Genomic DNA, 20643 nt, shown 5'->3' on the forward strand with positions numbered 1-20643 from the left:
CAAGTCATCTCCTCTAGGTATTATTATTCAACCAGACCCAAGTCATCTCCTCTAGGTATTATTATTCAACCAGACCCAAGTCATCTCCTCTAGGTATTATTATTCAACTAGACCCAAGTCATCTCCTCTAGGTATTATTATTCAACCAGACCCAAGTCATCTCCTCTAGGTATTATTATTCAACTAGACCCAAGTCATCTCCTCTAGGTATTATTATTCAACCAGACCCAAGTCATCTCCTCTAGGTATTATTATTCAACCAGACCCAAGTCATCTCCTCTAGGTATTATTATTCAACCAGACCCAAGTCATCTCCTCTAGGTATTATTATTCAACCAGACCCAAGTCATCTCCTCTAGGTATTATTATTCAACCAGACCCAAGTCATCTCCTCTAGGTATTATTATTCAACCAGACCCAAGTCATCTCCTAGGTATTATTATTCAACCAGACCCAAGTCATCTCCTCTAGGTATTATTATTCAACCAGACCCAAGTCATCTCCTCTAGGTATTATTATTCAACCAGACCCAAGTCATCTCCTCTAGGTATTATTATTCAACCAGACCCAAGTCATCTCCTCCTAGGTATTATTATTCAACCAGACCCAAGTCATCTCCTCTAGGTATTATTATTCAACCAGACCCAAGTCATCTCCTCTAGGTATTATTATTCAACCAGACCCAAGTCATCTCCTAGGTATTATTATTCAACCAGACCCAAGTCATCTCCTCCTAGGTATTATTATTCAACCAGACCCAAGTCATCTCCTCTAGGTATTATTATTCAACCAGACCCAAGTCATCTCCTCTAGGTATTATTATTCAACCAGACCCAAGTCATCTCCTCTAGGTATTATTATTCAACCAGACCCAAGTCATCTCCTCTAGGTATTATTATTCAACCAGACCCAAGTCATCTCCTCTAGGTATTATTATTCAACCAGACCCAAGTCATCTCCTCTAGGTATTATTATTCAACCAGACCCAAGTCATCTCCTCTAGGTATTATTATTCAACCAGACCCAAGTCATCTCCTAGGTATTATTATTCAACCAGACCCAAGTCATCTCCTCTAGGTATTATTATTCAACCAGACCCAAGTCATCTCCTCTAGGTATTATTATTCAACCAGACCCAAGTCATCTCCTCTAGGTATTATTATTCAACCAGACCCAAGTCATCTCCTCTAGGTATTATTATTCAACCAGACCCAAGTCATCTCCTAGGTATTATTATTCAACCAGACCCAAGTCATCTCCTCCTAGGTATTATTATTCAACCAGACCCAAGTCATCTCCTCTAGGTATTATTATTCAACCAGACCCAAGTCATCTCCTCTAGGTATTATTATTCAACCAGACCCAAGTCATCTCCTCTAGGTATTATTATTCAACCAGACCCAAGTCATCTCCTCCTAGGTATTATTATTCAACCAGACCCAAGTCATCTCCTAGGTATTATTATTCAACCAGACCCAAGTCATCTCCTCCTAGGTATTATTATTCAACCAGACCCAAGTCATCTCCTCTAGGTATTATTATTCAACCAGACCCAAGTCATCTCCTCTAGGTATTATTATTCAACCAGACCCAAGTCATCTCCTCTAGGTATTATTATTCAACCAGACCCAAGTCATCTCCTCTAGGTATTATTATTCAACCAGACCCAAGTCATCTCCTAGGTATTATTATTCAACCAGACCCAAGTCATCTCCTCTAGGTATTATTATTCAACCAGACCCAAGTCATCTCCTCTAGGTATTATTATTCAACCAGACCCAAGTCATCTCCTCTAGGTATTATTATTCAACCAGACCCAAGTCATCTCCTCCTAGGTATTATTATTCAACCAGACCCAAGTCATCTCCTAGGTATTATTATTCAACCAGACCCAAGTCATCTCCTCCTAGGTATTATTATTCAACCAGACCCAAGTCATCTCCTCTAGGTATTATTATTCAACCAGACCCAAGTCATCTCCTCTAGGTATTATTATTCAACTAGACCCAAGTCATCTCCTCTAGGTATTATTATTCAACCAGACCCAAGTCATCTCCTCTAGGTATTATTATTCAACCAGACCCAAGTCATCTCCTCTAGGTATTATTATTCAACTAGACCCAAGTCATCTCCTCTAGGTATTATTATTCAACCAGACCCAAGTCATCTCCTCTAGGTATTATTATTCAACCAGACCCAAGTCATCTCCTCTAGGTATTATTATTCAACCAGACCCAAGTCATCTCCTCTAGGTATTATTATTCAACCAGACCCAAGTCATCTCCTCTAGGTATTATTATTCAACCAGACCCAAGTCATCTCCTCTAGGTATTATTATTCAACCAGACCCAAGTCATCTCCTCTAGGTATTATTATTCAACCAGACCCAAGTCATCTCCTCTAGGTATTATTATTCAACCAGACCCAAGTCATCTCCTCCTAGGTATTATTATTCAACCAGACCCAAGTCATCTCCTCTAGGTATTATTATTCAACCAGACCCAAGTCATCTCCTCCTAGGTATTATTATTCAACTAGACCCAAGTCATCTCCTCCTAGGTATTATTATTCAACCAGACCCAAGTCATCTCCTCTAGATATTATTATTCAACCAGACCCAAGTCATCTCCTCCTAGGTATTATTATTCAACCAGACCCAAGTCATCTCCTCTAGGTATTATTATTCAACCAGACCCAAGTCATCTCCTCTAGGTATTATTATTCAACTAGACCCAAGTCATCTCCTCCTAGGTATTATTATTCAACCAGACCCAAGTCATCTCCTCTAGGTATTATTATTCAACCAGACCCAAGTCATCTCCTCTAGGTATTATTATTCAACCAGACCCAAGTCATCTCCTCTAGGTATTATTATTCAACCAGACCCAAGTCATCTCCTCTAGGTATTATTATTCAACCAGACCCAAGTCATCTCCTCCAGGTATTATTATTCAACCAGACCCAAGTCATCTCCTCCAGGTATTATTATTCAACCAGACCCAAGTCATCTCCTCTAGGTATTATTATTCAACCAGACCCAAGTCATCTCCTCTAGGTATTATTATTCAACCAGACCCAAGTCATCTCCTCTAGGTATTATTATTCAACCAGACCCAAGTCATCTCCTCTAGGTATTATTATTCAACCAGACCCAAGTCATCTCCTCCTAGGTATTATTATTCAACCAGACCCAAGTCATCTCCTCTAGGTATTATTATTCAACCAGACCCAAGTCATCTCCTCTAGGTATTATTATTCAACCAGACCCAAGTCATCTCCTAGGTATTATTATTCAACCAGACCCAAGTCATCTCCTAGGTATTATTATTCAACCAGACCCAAGTCATCTCCTCTAGGTATTATTATTCAACCAGACCCAAGTCATCTCCTCTAGGTATTATTATTCAACCAGACCCAAGTCATCTCCTCTAGGTATTATTATTCAACCAGACCCAAGTCATCTCCTCTAGGTATTATTATTCAACCAGACCCAAGTCATCTCCTCTAGGTATTATTATTCAACCAGACCCAAGTCATCTCCTCTAGGTATTATTATTCAACCAGACCCAAGTCATCTCCTCTAGGTATTATTATTCAACCAGACCCAAGTCCTCTCCTCTAGGTATTATTATTCAACCAGACCCAAGTCATCTCCTCTAGGTATTATTATTCAACCAGACCCAAGTCATCTCCTAGGTATTATTATTCAACCAGACCCAAGTCATCTCCTCTAGGTATTATTATTCAACCAGACCCAAGTCATCTCCTCTAGGTATTATTATTCAACCAGACCCAAGTCATCTCCTAGGTATTATTATTCAACCAGACCCAAGTCATCTCCTCTAGGTATTATTATTCAACCAGACCCAAGTCATCTCCTCTAGGTATTATTATTCAACCAGACCAAGTCATCTCCTCTAGGTATTATTATTCAACCAGACCCAAGTCATCTCCTCTAGGTATTATTATTCAACCAGACCCAAGTCATCTCCTCCTAGGTATTATTATTCAACCAGACCCAAGTCATCTCCTCTAGGTATTATTATTCAACCAGACCCAAGTCATCTCCTCTAGGTATTATTATTCAACCAGACCCAAGTCATCTCCTCTAGGTATTATTATTCAACCAGACCCAAGTCATCTCCTCCTAGGTATTATTATTCAACCAGACCCAAGTCATCTCCTCTAGGTATTATTATTCAACCAGACCCAAGTCATCTCCTCCTAGGTATTATTATTCAACCAGACCCAAGTCATCTCCTCTAGGTATTATTATTCAACCAGGCCCAAGTCATCTCCTCCTAGGTATTATTATTCAACCAGACCCAAGTCATCTCCTCTAGGTATTATTATTCAACCAGACCCAAGTCATCTCCTCTAGGTATTATTATTCAACCAGACCCAAGTCATCTCCTCTAGGTATTATTATTCAACCAGACCCAAGTCATCTCCTCTAGGTATTATTATTCAACCAGACCCAAGTCATCTCCTCTAGGTATTATTATTCAACCAGACCCAAGTCATCTCCTCCTAGGTATTATTATTCAACCAGACCCAAGTCATCTCCTCTAGGTATTATTATTCAACCAGACCCAAGTCATCTCCTCCTAGGTATTATTATTCAACCAGACCCAAGTCATCTCCTCTAGGTATTATTATTCAACCAGACCCAAGTCATCTCCTAGGTATTATTATTCAACCAGACCCAAGTCATCTCCTCTAGGTATTATTATTCAACCAGACCCAAGTCATCTCCTCTAGGTATTATTATTCAACCAGACCCAAGTCATCTCCTCTAGGTATTATTATTCAACCAGACCCAAGTCATCTCCTCTAGGTATTATTATTCAACCAGACCCAAGTCATCTCCTCTAGGTATTATTATTCAACCAGACCCAAGTCATCTCCTCTAGGTATTATTATTCAACCAGACCCAAGTCATCTCCTCTAGGTATTATTATTCAACCAGACCCAAGTCATCTCCTCTAGGTATTATTATTCAACCAGACCCAAGTCATCTCCTCTAGGTATTATTATTCAACCAGACCCAAGTCATCTCCTCCTAGGTATTATTATTCAACCAGACCCAAGTCATCTCCTCTAGGTATTATTATTCAACCAGACCCAAGTCATCTCCTCTAGGTATTATTATTCAACCAGACCCAAGTCATCTCCTCTAGGTATTATTATTCAACCAGACCCAAGTCATCTCCTCTAGGTATTATTATTCAACCAGACCCAAGTCATCTCCTCCTAGGTATTATTATTCAACCAGACCCAAGTCATCTCCTCTAGGTATTATTATTCAACCAGACCCAAGTCATCTCCTCTAGATATTATTATTCAACCAGACCCAAGTCATCTCCTCCTAGGTATTATTATTCAACCAGACCCAAGTCATCTCCTCCTAGGTATTATTATTCAACCAGACCCAAGTCATCTCCTCTAGGTATTATTATTCAACCAGACCCAAGTCATCTCCTCTAGGTATTATTATTCAACCAGACCCAAGTCATCTCCTCTAGGTATTATTATTCAACTAGACCCAAGTCATCTCCTCTAGGTATTATTATTCAACTAGACCCAAGTCATCTCCTCTAGGTATTATTATTCAACCAGACCCAAGTCATCTCCTCTAGGTATTATTATTCAACTAGACCCAAGTCATCTCCTCTAGGTATTATTACTCAACCAGACCCAAGTCATCTCCTCTAGGTATTATTATTCAACCAGACCCAAGTCATCTCCTCTAGGTATTATTATTCAACCAGACCCAAGTCATCTCCTCTAGGTATTATTATTCAACCAGACCCAAGTCATCTCCTCTAGGTATTATTATTCAACCAGACCCAAGTCATCTCCTCTAGGTATTATTATTCAACCAGACCCAAGTCATCTCCTCTAGGTATTATTATTCAACCAGACCCAAGTCATCTCCTCTAGGTATTATTATTCAACCAGACCCAAGTCATCTCCTCCTAGGTATTATTATTCAACCAGACCCAAGTCATCTCCTCTAGGTATTATTATTCAACCAGACCCAAGTCATCTCCTCTAGGTATTATTACTCAACCAGACCCAAGTCATCTCCTCTAGGTATTATTATTCAACCAGACCCAAGTCATCTCCTCCTAGGTATTATTATTCAACCAGACCCAAGTCATCTCCTCCTAGGTATTATTATTCAACCAGACCCAAGTCATCTCCTCTAGGTATTATTATTCAACCAGACCCAAGTCATCTCCTCCTAGGTATTATTATTCAACCAGACCCAAGTCATCTCCTCCTAGGTATTATTATTCAACCAGACCCAAGTCATCTCCTCTAGGTATTATTATTCAACCAGACCCAAGTCATCTCCTAGGTATTATTATTCAACCAGACCCAAGTCATCTCCTCTAGGTATTATTATTCAACCAGACCCAAGTCATCTCCTCTAGGTATTATTATTCAACCAGACCCAAGTCATCTCCTCCTAGGTATTATTATTCAACCAGACCCAAGTCATCTCCTCCTAGGTATTATTATTCAACCAGACCCAAGTCATCTCCTCCAGGTATTATTATTCAACCAGACCCAAGTCATCTCCTCTAGGTATTATTATTCAACCAGACCCAAGTCATCTCCTCTAGGTATTATTATTCAACCAGACCCAAGTCATCTCCTCTAGGTATTATTATTCAACCAGACCCAAGTCATCTCCTCTAGATATTATTATTCAACCAGGCCCAAGTAATCTCCTCTAGGTATTATTATTCAACCAGACCCAAGTCATCTCCTCTAGGTATTATTATTCAACCAGACCCAAGTCATCTCCTCTAGGTATTATTATTCAACCAGACCCAAGTCATCTCCTCCTAGGTATTATTATTCAACCAGACCCAAGTCATCTCCTCTAGGTATTATTATTCAACCAGACCCAAGTCATCTCCTCCTAGGTATTATTATTCAACCAGACCCAAGTCATCTCCTCTAGGTATTATTATTCAACCAGACCCAAGTCATCTCCTCTAGGTATTATTATTCAACCAGACCCAAGTCATCTCCTCTAGGTATTATTATTCAACCAGACCCAAGTCATCTCCTCTAGGTATTATTATTCAACCAGACCCAAGTCATCTCCTCTAGGTATTATTATTCAACCAGACCCAAGTCATCTCCTCTAGGTATTATTATTCAACCAGACCCAAGTCATCTCCTCTAGGTATTATTATTCAACCAGACCCAAGTCATCTCCTCTAGGTATTATTATTCAACCAGACCCAAGTCATCTCCTCTAGGTATTATTATTCAACCAGACCCAAGTCATCTCCTCTAGGTATTATTATTCAACCAGACCCAAGTCATCTCCTCCTAGGTATTATTATTCAACCAGACCCAAGTCATCTCCTCTAGGTATTATTATTCAACCAGACCCAAGTCATCTCCTCTAGGTATTATTATTCAACCAGACCCAAGTCATCTCCTCTAGGTATTATTATTCAACCAGACCCAAGTCATCTCCTCTAGGTATTATTATTCAACCAGACCCAAGTCATCTCCTCTAGGTATTATTATTCAACCAGACCCAAGTCATCTCCTCCTAGGTATTATTATTCAACCAGACCCAAGTCATCTCCTCTAGGTATTATTATTCAACCAGACCCAAGTCATCTCCTCTAGGTATTATTATTCAACCAGACCCAAGTCATCTCCTCTAGGTATTATTATTCAACCAGACCCAAGTCATCTCCTCTAGGTATTATTATTCAACCAGACCCAAGTCATCTCCTCCTAGGTATTATTATTCAACCAGACCCAAGTCATCTCCTCTAGGTATTATTATTCAACTAGACCCAAGTCATCTCCTAGGTATTATTATTCAACCAGACCCAAGTCATCTCCTCTAGGTATTATTATTCAACCAGACCCAAGTCATCTCCTCTAGGTATTATTATTCAACCAGACCCAAGTCATCTCCTCTAGGTATTATTATTCAACCAGACCCAAGTCATCTCCTCTAGGTATTATTATTCAACCAGACCCAAGTCATCTCCTCTAGGTATTATTATTCAACCAGACCCAAGTCATCTCCTCTAGGTATTATTATTCAACCAGACCCAAGTCATCTCCTCTAGGTATTATTATTCAACCAGACCCAAGTCATCTCCTCTAGGTATTATTATTCAACCAGACCCAAGTCATCTCCTCTAGGTATTATTATTCAACCAGACCCAAGTCATCTCCTCTAGGTATTATTATTCAACCAGACCCAAGTCATCTCCTCTAGGTATTATTATTCAACCAGACCCAAGTCATCTCCTCTAGGTATTATTATTCAACCAGACCCAAGTCATCTCCTCCTAGGTATTATTATTCAACCAGACCCAAGTCATCTCCTAGGTATTATTATTCAACCAGACCCAAGTCATCTCCTCTAGGTATTATTATTCAACCAGACCCAAGTCATCTCCTCTAGGTATTATTATTCAACCAGGCCCAAGTAATCTCCTCTAGGTATTATTATTCAACCAGACCCAAGTCATCTCCTCTAGGTATTATTATTCAACCAGACCCAAGTCATCTCCTAGGTATTATTATTCAACCAGACCCAAGTCATCTCCTCTAGGTATTATTATTCAACCAGACCCAAGTCATCTCCTCTAGGTATTATTATTCAACCAGACCCAAGTCATCTCCTCTAGGTATTATTATTCAACCAGACCCAAGTCATCTCCTCTAGGTATTATTATTCAACCAGACCCAAGTCATCTCCTCTAGGTATTATTATTCAACCAGACCCAAGTCATCTCCTCTAGGTATTATTATTCAACCAGACCCAAGTCATCTCCTCTAGGTATTATTATTCAACCAGACCCAAGTCATCTCCTCTAGGTATTATTATTCAACCAGGCCCAAGTAATCTCCTCTAGGTATTATTATTCAACCAGACCCAAGTCATCTCCTCTAGGTATTATTATTCAACCAGACCCAAGTCATCTCCTCTAGGTATTATTATTCAACCAGACCCAAGTCATCTCCTCTAGGTATTATTATTCAACCAGACCCAAGTCATCTCCTCTAGGTATTATTATTCAACCAGACCCAAGTCATCTCCTCTAGGTATTATTATTCAACTAGACCCAAGTCATCTCCTCTAGGTATTATTATTCAACCAGACCCAAGTCATCTCCTCTAGGTATTATTATTCAACCAGACCCAAGTCATCTCCTCTAGGTATTATTATTCAACCAGACCCAAGTCATCTCCTCCTAGGTATTATTATTCAACCAGACCCAAGTCATCTCCTCCTAGGTATTATTATTCAACCAGACCCAAGTCATCTCCTCTAGGTATTATTATTCAACCAGACCCAAGTCATCTCCTCCTAGGTATTATTATTCAACCAGACCCAAGTCATCTCCTCTAGGTATTATTATTCAACCAGACCCAAGTCATCTCCTCCTAGGTATTATTATTCAACCAGACCCAAGTCATCTCCTCTAGGTATTATTATTCAACCAGACCCAAGTCATCTCCTCTAGGTATTATTATTCAACCAGACCCAAGTCATCTCCTCTAGGTATTATTATTCAACCAGACCCAAGTCATCTCCTCTAGGTATTATTATTCAACCAGACCCAAGTCATCTCCTCTAGGTATTATTATTCAACCAGACCCAAGTCATCTCCTCTAGGTATTATTATTCAACCAGACCCAAGTCATCTCCTCCTAGGTATTATTATTCAACCAGACCCAAGTCATCTCCTCTAGGTATTATTATTCAACCAGACCCAAGTCATCTCCTCTAGGTATTATTATTCAACCAGACCCAAGTCATCTCCTCTAGGTATTATTATTCAACCAGACCCAAGTCATCTCCTCTAGGTATTATTATTCAACCAGACCCAAGTCATCTCCTCTAGGTATTATTATTCAACCAGACCCAAGTCATCTCCTCCTAGGTATTATTATTCAACCAGACCCAAGTCATCTCCTCTAGGTATTATTATTCAACCAGACCCAAGTCATCTCCTCTAGGTATTATTATTCAACCAGACCCAAGTCATCTCCTCTAGGTATTATTATTCAACCAGACCCAAGTCATCTCCTAGGTATTATTATTCAACCAGACCCAAGTCATCTCCTCTAGGTATTATTATTCAACCAGACCCAAGTCATCTCCTCCTAGGTATTATTATTCAACCAGACCCAAGTCATCTCCTCTAGGTATTATTATTCAACCAGACCCAAGTCATCTCCTAGGTATTATTATTCAACCAGACCCAAGTCATCTCCTCTAGGTATTATTATTCAACCAGACCCAAGTCATCTCCTCCTAGGTATTATTATTCAACCAGACCCAAGTCATCTCCTCCTAGGTATTATTATTCAACCAGACCCAAGTCATCTCCTCTAGGTATTATTATTCAACCAGACCCAAGTCATCTCCTCCTAGGTATTATTATTCAACCAGACCCAAGTCATCTCCTCTAGGTATTGTTATTCAACCAGACCCAAGTCATCTCCTCTAGGTATTATTATTCAACCAGACCCAAGTCATCTCCTCCTAGGTATTATTATTCAACCAGACCCAAGTCATCTCCTCTAGGTATTATTATTCAACCAGACCCAAGTCATCTCCTCCTAGGTATTATTATTCAACCAGACCCAAGTCATCTCCTCTAGGTATTATTATTCAACCAGACCCAAGTCATCTCCTCTAGGTATTATTATTCAACCAGACCCAAGTCATCTCCTCTAGGTATTATTATTCAACCAGACCCAAGTCATCTCCTCTAGGTATTATTATTCAACCAGACCCAAGTCATCTCCTCCTAGGTATTATTATTCAACCAGACCCAAGTCATCTCCTCTAGGTATTGTTATTCAACCAGACCCAAGTCATCTCCTCTAGGTATTATTATTCAACCAGACCCAAGTCATCTCCTCCTAGGTATTATTATTCAACCAGACCCAAGTCATCTCCTCTAGGTATTATTATTCAACCAGACCCAAGTCATCTCCTCCTAGGTATTATTATTCAACCAGACCCAAGTCATCTCCTCTAGGTATTATTATTCAACCAGACCCAAGTCATCTCCTCTAGGTATTATTATTCAACCAGACCCAAGTCATCTCCTCCTAGGTATTATTATTCAACCAGACCCAAGTCATCTCCTCTAGGTATTATTATTCAACCAGACCCAAGTCATCTCCTCTAGGTATTATTATTCAACCAGACCCAAGTCATCTCCTCTAGGTATTATTATTCAACCAGACCCAAGTCATCTCCTCCTAGGTATTATTATTCAACCAGACCCAAGTCATCTCCTCTAGGTATTATTATTCAACCAGACCCAAGTCATCTCCTCTAGGTATTATTATTCAACCAGACCCAAGTCATCTCCTCTAGGTATTATTATTCAACCAGACCCAAGTCATCTCCTCTAGGTATTATTATTCAACCAGACCCAAGTCATCTCCTCTAGGTATTATTATTCAACCAGACCCAAGTCATCTCCTCTAGGTATTATTATTCAACCAGACCCAAGTCATCTCCTCTAGGTATTATTATTCAACCAGACCCAAGTCATCTCCTCTAGGTATTATTATTCAACCAGACCCAAGTCATCTCCTCTAGGTATTATTATTCAACCAGACCCAAGTCATCTCCTAGGTATTATTATTCAACCAGACCCAAGTCATCTCCTCCTAGGTATTATTATTCAACCAGACCCAAGTCATCTCCTCTAGGTATTATTATTCAACCAGACCCAAGTCATCTCCTAGGTATTATTATTCAACCAGACCCAAGTCATCTCCTCTAGGTATTATTATTCAACTAGACCCAAGTCATCTCCTCTAGGTATTATTATTCAACCAGACCCAAGTAATCTCCTCTAGGTATTATTATTCAACCAGACCCAAGTCATCTCCTCTAGGTATTATTATTCAACCAGACCCAAGTCATCTCCTCTAGGTATTATTATTCAACTAGACCCAAGTCATCTCCTCTAGGTATTATTATTCAACCAGACCCAAGTCATCTCCTCTAGGTATTATTATTCAACCAGACCCAAGTCATCTCCTCTAGGTATTATTATTCAACCAGACCCAAGTCATCTCCTCTAGGTATTATTATTCAACCAGACCCAAGTCATCTCCTCCTAGGTATTATTATTCAACCAGACCCAAGTCATCTCCTCTAGGTATTATTATTCAACCAGACCCAAGTCATCTCCTCTAGGTATTATTATTCAACCAGACCCAAGTCATCTCCTCTAGGTATTATTATTCAACCAGACCCAAGTCATCTCCTCTAGGTATTATTATTCAACCAGACCCAAGTCATCTCCTAGGTATTATTATTCAACCAGACCCAAGTCATCTCCTCTAGGTATTATTATTCAACCAGACCCAAGTCATCTCCTCTAGGTATTATTATTCAACCAGACCCAAGTCATCTCCTCTAGGTATTATTATTCAACCAGACCCAAGTCATCTCCTCTAGGTATTATTATTCAACCAGACCCAAGTCATCTCCTCTAGGTATTATTATTCAACCAGACCCAAGTCATCTCCTCTAGGTATTATTATTCAACCAGACCCAAGTCATCTCCTCTAGGTATTATTATTCAACCAGACCCAAGTCATCTCCTCTAGGTATTATTATTCAACCAGACCCAAGTCATCTCCTCTAGGTATTATTATTCAACCAGACCCAAGTCATCTCCTCCAGGTATTATTATTCAACCAGACCCAAGTCATCTCCTCTAGGTATTATTATTCAACCAGACCCAAGTCATCTCCTCCTAGGTATTATTATTCAACCAGACCCAAGTCATCTCCTCTAGGTATTATTATTCAACTAGACCCAAGTCATCTCCTCTAGGTATTATTATTCAACCAGACCCAAGTCATCTCCTCTAGGTATTATTATTCAACCAGACCCAAGTCATCTCCTCTAGGTATTATTATTCAACCAGACCCAAGTCATCTCCTCTAGGTATTATTATTCAACCAGACCCAAGTCATCTCCTCTAGGTATTATTATTCAACCAGACCCAAGTCATCTCCTCTAGGTATTATTATTCAACCAGACCCAAGTCATCTCCTCTAGGTATTATTATTCAACCAGACCCAAGTCATCTCCTCTAGGTATTATTATTCAACCAGACCCAAGTCATCTCCTCTAGGTATTATTATTCAACCAGACCCAAGTCATCTCCTCTAGGTATTATTATTCAACCAGACCCAAGTCATCTCCTCTAGGTATTATTATTCAACCAGACCCAAGTCATCTCCTCTAGGTATTATTATTCAACCAGACCCAAGTCATCTCCTCTAGGTATTATTATTCAACCAGACCCAAGTCATCTCCTCTAGGTATTATTATTCAACCAGACCCAAGTCATCTCCTCCTAGGTATTATTATTCAACCAGACCCAAGTCATCTCCTCTAGGTATTATTATTCAACCAGACCCAAGTCATCTCCTCTAGGTATTATTATTCAACCAGACCCAAGTCATCTCCTCTAGGTATTATTATTCAACCAGACCCAAGTCATCTCCTCTAGATATTATTATTCAACCAGACCCAAGTCATCTCCTCTAGGTATTATTATTCAACCAGACCCAAGTCATCTCCTCCTAGGTATTATTATTCAACCAGACCCAAGTCATCTCCTCTAGGTATTATTATTCAACTAGACCCAAGTCATCTCCTCTAGGTATTATTATTCAACCAGACCCAAGTCATCTCCTCTAGGTATTATTATTCAACCAGACCCAAGTCATCTCCTCTAGGTATTATTATTCAACTAGACCCAAGTCATCTCCTCTAGGTATTATTATTCAACCAGACCCAAGTCATCTCCTCTAGGTATTATTATTCAACCAGACCCAAGTCATCTCCTCTAGGTATTATTATTCAACCAGACCCAAGTCATCTCCTCTAGGTATTATTATTCAACCAGACCCAAGTCATCTCCTCTAGGTATTATTATTCAACCAGACCCAAGTCATCTCCTCTAGGTATTATTATTCAACCAGACCCAAGTCATCTCCTCTAGGTATTATTATTCAACCAGACCCAAGTCATCTCCTCTAGGTATTATTATTCAACCAGACCCAAGTCATCTCCTCCTAGGTATTATTATTCAACCAGACCCAAGTCATCTCCTCTAGGTATTATTATTCAACCAGACCCAAGTCATCTCCTCTAGGTATTATTATTCAACCAGACCCAAGTCATCTCCTAGGTATTGTTCCTGTGGATACACTTCAATCCTCTCCATTTAAATTGATAGATTATCTATTAGCAGAAGCAAGGAAATGTGTAACAGAATGCTGGAAAAATGAACATTCACCCTCAAATGAACATTCACCCTCAAATGAACATGCACCCTCCCGAGAGACGCAGTGGTCTAAGGCACTGCATCTCAGTGCTACAGGCGTCACTACAGACTCTGGTTCGATCCCGGGCTGTATCACAACTGGCCCTGATTGAGTGTCGCACAATTGGCCCGGCGTCGTCCGGGTTAGGGGAGGGTTTGGCCGGGGTAGGGGAGGGTTTGGCCGGGGTAGGGGAGGGTTTGGCCGGGTTAGGGGAGGGTTTGGCCGGGGTAGGGGAGGGTTTGGCCGGGGTAGGGGAGGGTTTGGCCGGGGTAGGGGAGGGTTTGGCCGGGGTAGGGGAGGGTTTGGCCGGGTTAGGGGAGGGTTTGGCCGGGGTAGGGGAGGGTTTGGCCGGGGTAGGGGAGGGTTTGGCCGGGGTAGGGGAGGGTTTGGCCGGGGTAGGGGAGGGTTTGGCCGGGGTAGGGGAGGGTTTGGCCGGGGTAGGGGAGGGTTTGGCCGGGGTAGGGGAGGGTTTGGCCGGGGTAGGGGAGGGTTTGGCCGGGTTAGGGGAGGGTTTGGCCGGGGTAGGGGAGGGTTTGGCCGGGGTAGGGGAGGGTTTGGCCGGGGTAGGGGAGGGTTTGGCCGGGGTAGGGGAGGGTTTGGCCGGGTTAGGGGAGGGTTTGGCCGGGGTAGGGGAGGGTTTGGCCGGGGTAGGGGAGGGTTTGGCCGGGGTAGGGGAGGGTTTGGCCGGGTTAGGGGAGGGTTTGGCCGGGGTAGGGGAGGGTTTGGCCGGGGTAGGGGAGGGTTTGGCCGGGGTAGGGGAGGGTTTGGCCGGGGTAGGGGAGGGTTTGGCCGGGGTAGGGGAGGGTTTGGCCGGGGTAGGGGAGGGTTTGGCCGGGGTAGGGGAGGGTTTGGCCGGGGTAGGGGAGGGTTTGGCCGGGGTAGGGGAGGGTTTGGCCGGGGTAGGGGAGGGTAGGCCGTCATTGTAAATAGGAATTTGTTTTTAACTGACTGGCCTAGTTAAATAAAGGTTAAATGAAGATATGTGGTTACGTCTATAGAGGGAACTTGTTGACATGGAGAGAATTACATCAGTCTTGCAACAGAGACAGTATGAAGGTGTCTGGTCAGAGTTCCTGACATATCGGACCGGTCTTATTCTGTTGTTTCTGTTCTTTTTCTGTGGCTTTATCCAAATTGTATTCTTATTCAGACTCTTTAAAAATGTGCTCTATACAGACAAAATGTTCGCTTAACATGAATGTAATTCCGCTCCTTTGTTTTATTTTACTAGGAAAGTCAGCTTTCTGCCCTGGACCAGGGCAGATTCTTATTTACAATGACGGCCTACCGGGGAACAGTGTGTTAACTGCCTTGTTCAGGGGCAGAACGGCAGATTTTTAACCTTGTCAGCTCGATCTAGCAACCCTCTGACCGCCGGGCTGCCCGCCGCCCCTCTGACCGCCGGGCTGTCCGCCGCCCCTCTGACCGCCGGGCTGACCGCCGCCCCTCTGACCGCCGGGCTGCCCGCCGCCCCTCTGACCGCCGGACTGTCCGCCGCCCCTCTAACCGCCAGACTGACCGCCGCCCCTCTGCCCGCCGGGCTGGCCGCCGCCCATCTGCCCGCCGCCCCTCTAACCGCCGGGCTGCCCGCCGCCCCTCTAACCGCCGGGCTGCCCGCCGCCCCTCTAACCGCCGGGCTGCCCGCCGCCCCTCTAACCGCCGGGCTGCCCGCCGCCCCTCTAACCGCCGGGCTGCCCGCCGCCCCTCTAACCGCCGGGCTGCCCGCCGCCCCTCAAGACAGGTAATGTTGTGTATGTGTGGTACATGTTCTTTATGTGCTCTTCAATACAAATGTATAAAAATAAAAGGAAAGCGACTTGTTTAGAGCCACAGTATAAACCTCTAGGCTCCATCTGAAATGAATCCAGTTTATTCAGATCAAATGAAGAGGCTACATTTTGATAAGAACATTTCTGTCTCTGTGTTATTGATTTAAGGCCGAGTGACTAAAGCTGAATGGAGGAAAAGATGGCAAGGCCATAGACGGGTGGGTTGTTGAGCAACAACGATACGAGCTCAACCGTGGAACAAAACCAGCGGGGTTGGCTGAGGAACAAAGTACTGTTCACAACATGGAAACTATATATCCTCTTCAGTTGTTTATTGAAAACATAAATACATTTGCACAATGAGCACTTGTTGTCTCTTAAATGCGTCGTTACAGTTGTTGGTTAGCTAGCTAGCGAATTTTAGCCCTATTAGCATTGACATGACGTCAGTCAAAACCCCTCAAAACAAGACATGGTGTCAAGAAGAAGACACAATGAGACTAAACGAGTAACCTAGGACTCCCTACATGACAGCTTCTTGTCATTGCTGCTAGCTATCTGACCGTCCAGGATCATAACACAGAGTTCTGCCCCCTCGACGCGACGCACATCGTTCATGACGTTGTCAGCCATCCCCTCTATAGTTACTGGTCTCTTCAAGACAACACACACAACATGGTCTACAGCAAAATGACAAACAGCCTTAGTTTGGTCAATGTGGAGGATAATAGATGTATTATAGACTAACAAGACAGCAATTTGCTGCTCATTGATAGAGTCTGCTGAGAGTCCGTCAATGGGTTAGCCAGAATACAGTAGACCACTGTCAACAGTCTAGTACAAGTGCCTTGGCTTCTCTAGCTACTGAAAGACAGACAGACGTATCAAACACTATTGACTGTGAGAGCTGGACAGACAGAAAGAAAGAAAGCAAGCCAGACAGCCAGCCAGACATCCAGCCAGGAAGACAGACAGCCAGCCAGACATGGCTAAAACAGTCAGTCACACTAAGAATAGCCTTCACTCATCCAACAGATTTTCATCAGACAGACAGACAGTCATACACATTGAACTGAGGGACGTGACTGAAGTCACCCGTCTCCGCACACCATGACGGTTCCAGTACATTAGTGGTTTAGACTAGGGCCACCACTCTGGGAGAAGAGAGACTGTGACCTAACGATGCTGTGGTGTTACAGCAGCACAGACCTACACTGGGCAGAGAGGTCTGTAGACCTAGAGGAGACACTGGTACACTGGGCAGAGAGGTCTGTAGACCTAGAGGAGACACTGGTACACTGGGCAGAGAGGTCTGTAGACCTAGAGGAGACACTGGTACACTGGGCAGAGAGGTCTGTAGACCTAGAGGAGACACTGGTACACTGGGCAGAGAGGTCTGTAGACCTAGAGGAGACACTGGTACACTGGGCAGAGAGGTCTGTAGACCTAGAGGAGACACTGGTACACTGGGCAGAGAGGTCTGTAGACCTAGAGGAGACACTGGTACACTGGGCAGAGAGGTCTGTAGACCTAGAGGAGACACTGGTACACTGGGCAGAGAGTTCTGTAGACCTAGAGGAGACACTGGTACACTGGGCAGAGAGGTCTGTAGACCTAGAGGAGACACTGCTACACTGGGCAGAGAGGTCTGTAGACCTAGAGGAGACACTGCTACACTGGGCAGAGAGGTCTGTAGACCTAGAGGAGACACTGCTACACTGGGCAGAGAGGTCTGTAGACCTAGAGGAGACACTGGTACACTGGGCAGAGAGGTCTGTAGACCTAGAGGAGACACTGGTACACTGGGCAGAGAGGTCTGTAGACCTAGAGGAGACACTGGTACACTGGGCAGAGAGGTCTGTAGACCTAGAGGAGACACTGGTACACTGGGCAGAGAGGTCTGTAGACCTAGAGGAGACACTGGTACACTGGGCAGAGAGTTCTGTAGACCTAGAGGAGACACTGGTACACTGGGCAGAGAGGTCTGTAGACCTAGATGAGACACTGGTACACTGGGCAGAGAGGTCTGTAGACCTAGAGGAGACACTGCTACACTGGGCAGAGAGGTCTGTAGACCTAGAGGAGACACTGGTACACTGGGCAGAGAGGTCTGTAGACCTAGAGGAGACACTGGTACACTGGGCAGAGAGGTCTGTAGACCTAGAGGAGACACTGGTACACTGGGCAGAGAGGTCTGTAGACCTAGAGAACACAGTGTAGAGGAAACGTTGTAGAGACACTGTACGTACAATGTACACATCAGAGGGGGAGCCCTTATCGTGACACACACACACACACACACACACACACACACACACACACACACACACACACACACACACACACACACACACACACACACACACACACACACACACACACACACACACACACACACACACACACACACACACGGAAGGAGGTTACAGGAAGCTAGTGCCATCATATGAAAACCCCTTATCATGTAGGAACAGAGACAGACACGGTTGAGAGAAGAAGCACAAAGGACTGAAGGGAGAGGTCTGGCATGAGGCTGAAGATACTAGACAGGCCCTACATTCTCTACATTCAATCAATTAACTGAAGTGTAGTCACTCACAGAGAATAGCATGGCGCTTGTAACGCCAGGGTAGTGGGTTCGATTCCCAGGACCACCAATATGTCAAATGTATGCACGTACAACTGTAAGTCACTTTAGATAAAAGCATCCTCCACATCAGGCCTCCTGCACATCAGGCCTCCTGCACATCAGGCCTCCTTGCACATCAGGCCTCCATTGCCTCCTGCACATCAGGCCTCCTTGCACATTAGGCCTCCTTGCACATTAGGCCTCCTTGCACATTAGGCCTCCTTGCACATTAGGCCTCCTTGCACATTAGGCCTCCTTGCACATTAGGCCTCCTTGCACATTAGGCCTCCTTGCACATTAGGCCTCCTTGCACATTAGGCCTCCTTGCACATTAGGCCTCCTTGCACATTAGGCCTCCTTGCACATTAGGCCTCCTTGCACATTAGGCCTCCTTGCACATTAGGCCTCCTTGCACATTAGGCCTCCTTGCACATTAGGCCTCCTTGCACATTAGGCCTCCTTGCACATTAGGCCTCCTTGCACATTAGGCCTCCTCCACATTAGGCCTCCTCCACATTAGGCCTCCTCCACATTAGGCCTCCTCCACATTAGGCCTCCTCCACATTAGGCCTCCTCCACATCAGGCCTCCTCCACATCAGGCCTCCTCCACATCAGGCCTCCTCCACATGGTATATATTATTATATAGTTATGAGCAGCTAGATAGACTCACTAGCCTACACCCAAAATAATATGAAAAAAAGTTACTGGGTCCTTTTTAATGAATAACAGATGACATTGAAGACTGCATTACATTTCAAGTTGAACTATCTTAAAAATGTGCTCATTGTCACTCATTTAAGCCAAACATGAACAATGAAGTGGACAAAGGCACAAACAGATCTGGGACCAGGCTATAGAAGGAGACAACAGATCTGGGACCAGACTATAGAAGGAGACAACAGATCTGGGACCAGGCTATAGAAGGAGACAATAGATCTGGGACCAGGCTATAGGAGGAGACAACAGATCTGGGACCAGGCTATAGGAGGAGACAACAGATCTGGGACCAGGCTATAGGAGGAGACAACAGATCTGGGACCAGGCTATAGGAGGAGACAACAGATCTGGGACCAGGCTATAGGAGGAGACAACAGATCTGGGAGCAGGCTGCCCCAAATACATCACTATAACGTTAGTCATCATCACCTAACAAGGATCCCCCAGTGTGGATGTACATGTGATGTACACAGAATGTCTATTGTTAGTCTACAGTGTCTGTGGTGATTTGTCTCTACTACAGATCTGCATTTGTCAACATGATAAAGAGTTGGTATTAGCTATGCAAATAGCCAGTGGCACATCCTGTTCCTCAACTAGCTCCTTCCACTTGATTGACTGGATCTATATGGCTGCGTTCACACAGGCAAACCAATTAGGATATTTTCCCCACTAATTGGTCTTTGGTAACCCTTTCTTTGGATAGTCCATCTGTATATGCTCTATGGACTATCAGTAACATTTAAACTAACTATCTACCAACCCTAACCTTAACCTAACCCTGAACTTAACCCTTATCCTAAACCTAGCCCCAACCCTTATTCTAAACCTAACCCTAACCTTAATCCTTATCCTAACCCTGAACTTAACCCTTATCCTAAACCTAACCCATATTCTAAACCTAACCTTGCAAACAGTTGCTTATCTACAGATGGACTATCCGAACTATCCAAATAACGTGTGATCTGGTCAGTGACCTTGTCCCCAATACTTGATAAGGCACAGAGCAAACTAGATGAAGTGATGATAAACGTCTTAGTAACACAATTCTATTACTGTATTATTAGCTAGCTGTGTGTGTATCATGCCATGGGCATTACTGCAGTGGGATTGTAGACTAGCTGGCTGTATTGAGCTGTGTAGTGGG

General features: G+C 43.3%; 1 protein-coding gene across 15 annotated transcripts in view; it reads right to left on the minus strand.

Annotated features, from left to right (window-relative positions):
• The window catches only part of LOC139533645 (protein PHTF2-like), a 148374-nt gene that overhangs the window by 127117 nt on the left and 614 nt on the right, over window positions 1-20643 (minus strand). The window lies entirely within an intron of this gene.

This window comes from Salvelinus alpinus, chromosome 11 (assembly GCF_045679555.1).
Source record: "Salvelinus alpinus chromosome 11, SLU_Salpinus.1, whole genome shotgun sequence".
Lineage (NCBI taxonomy): Eukaryota > Metazoa > Chordata > Actinopteri > Salmoniformes > Salmonidae > Salvelinus > Salvelinus alpinus.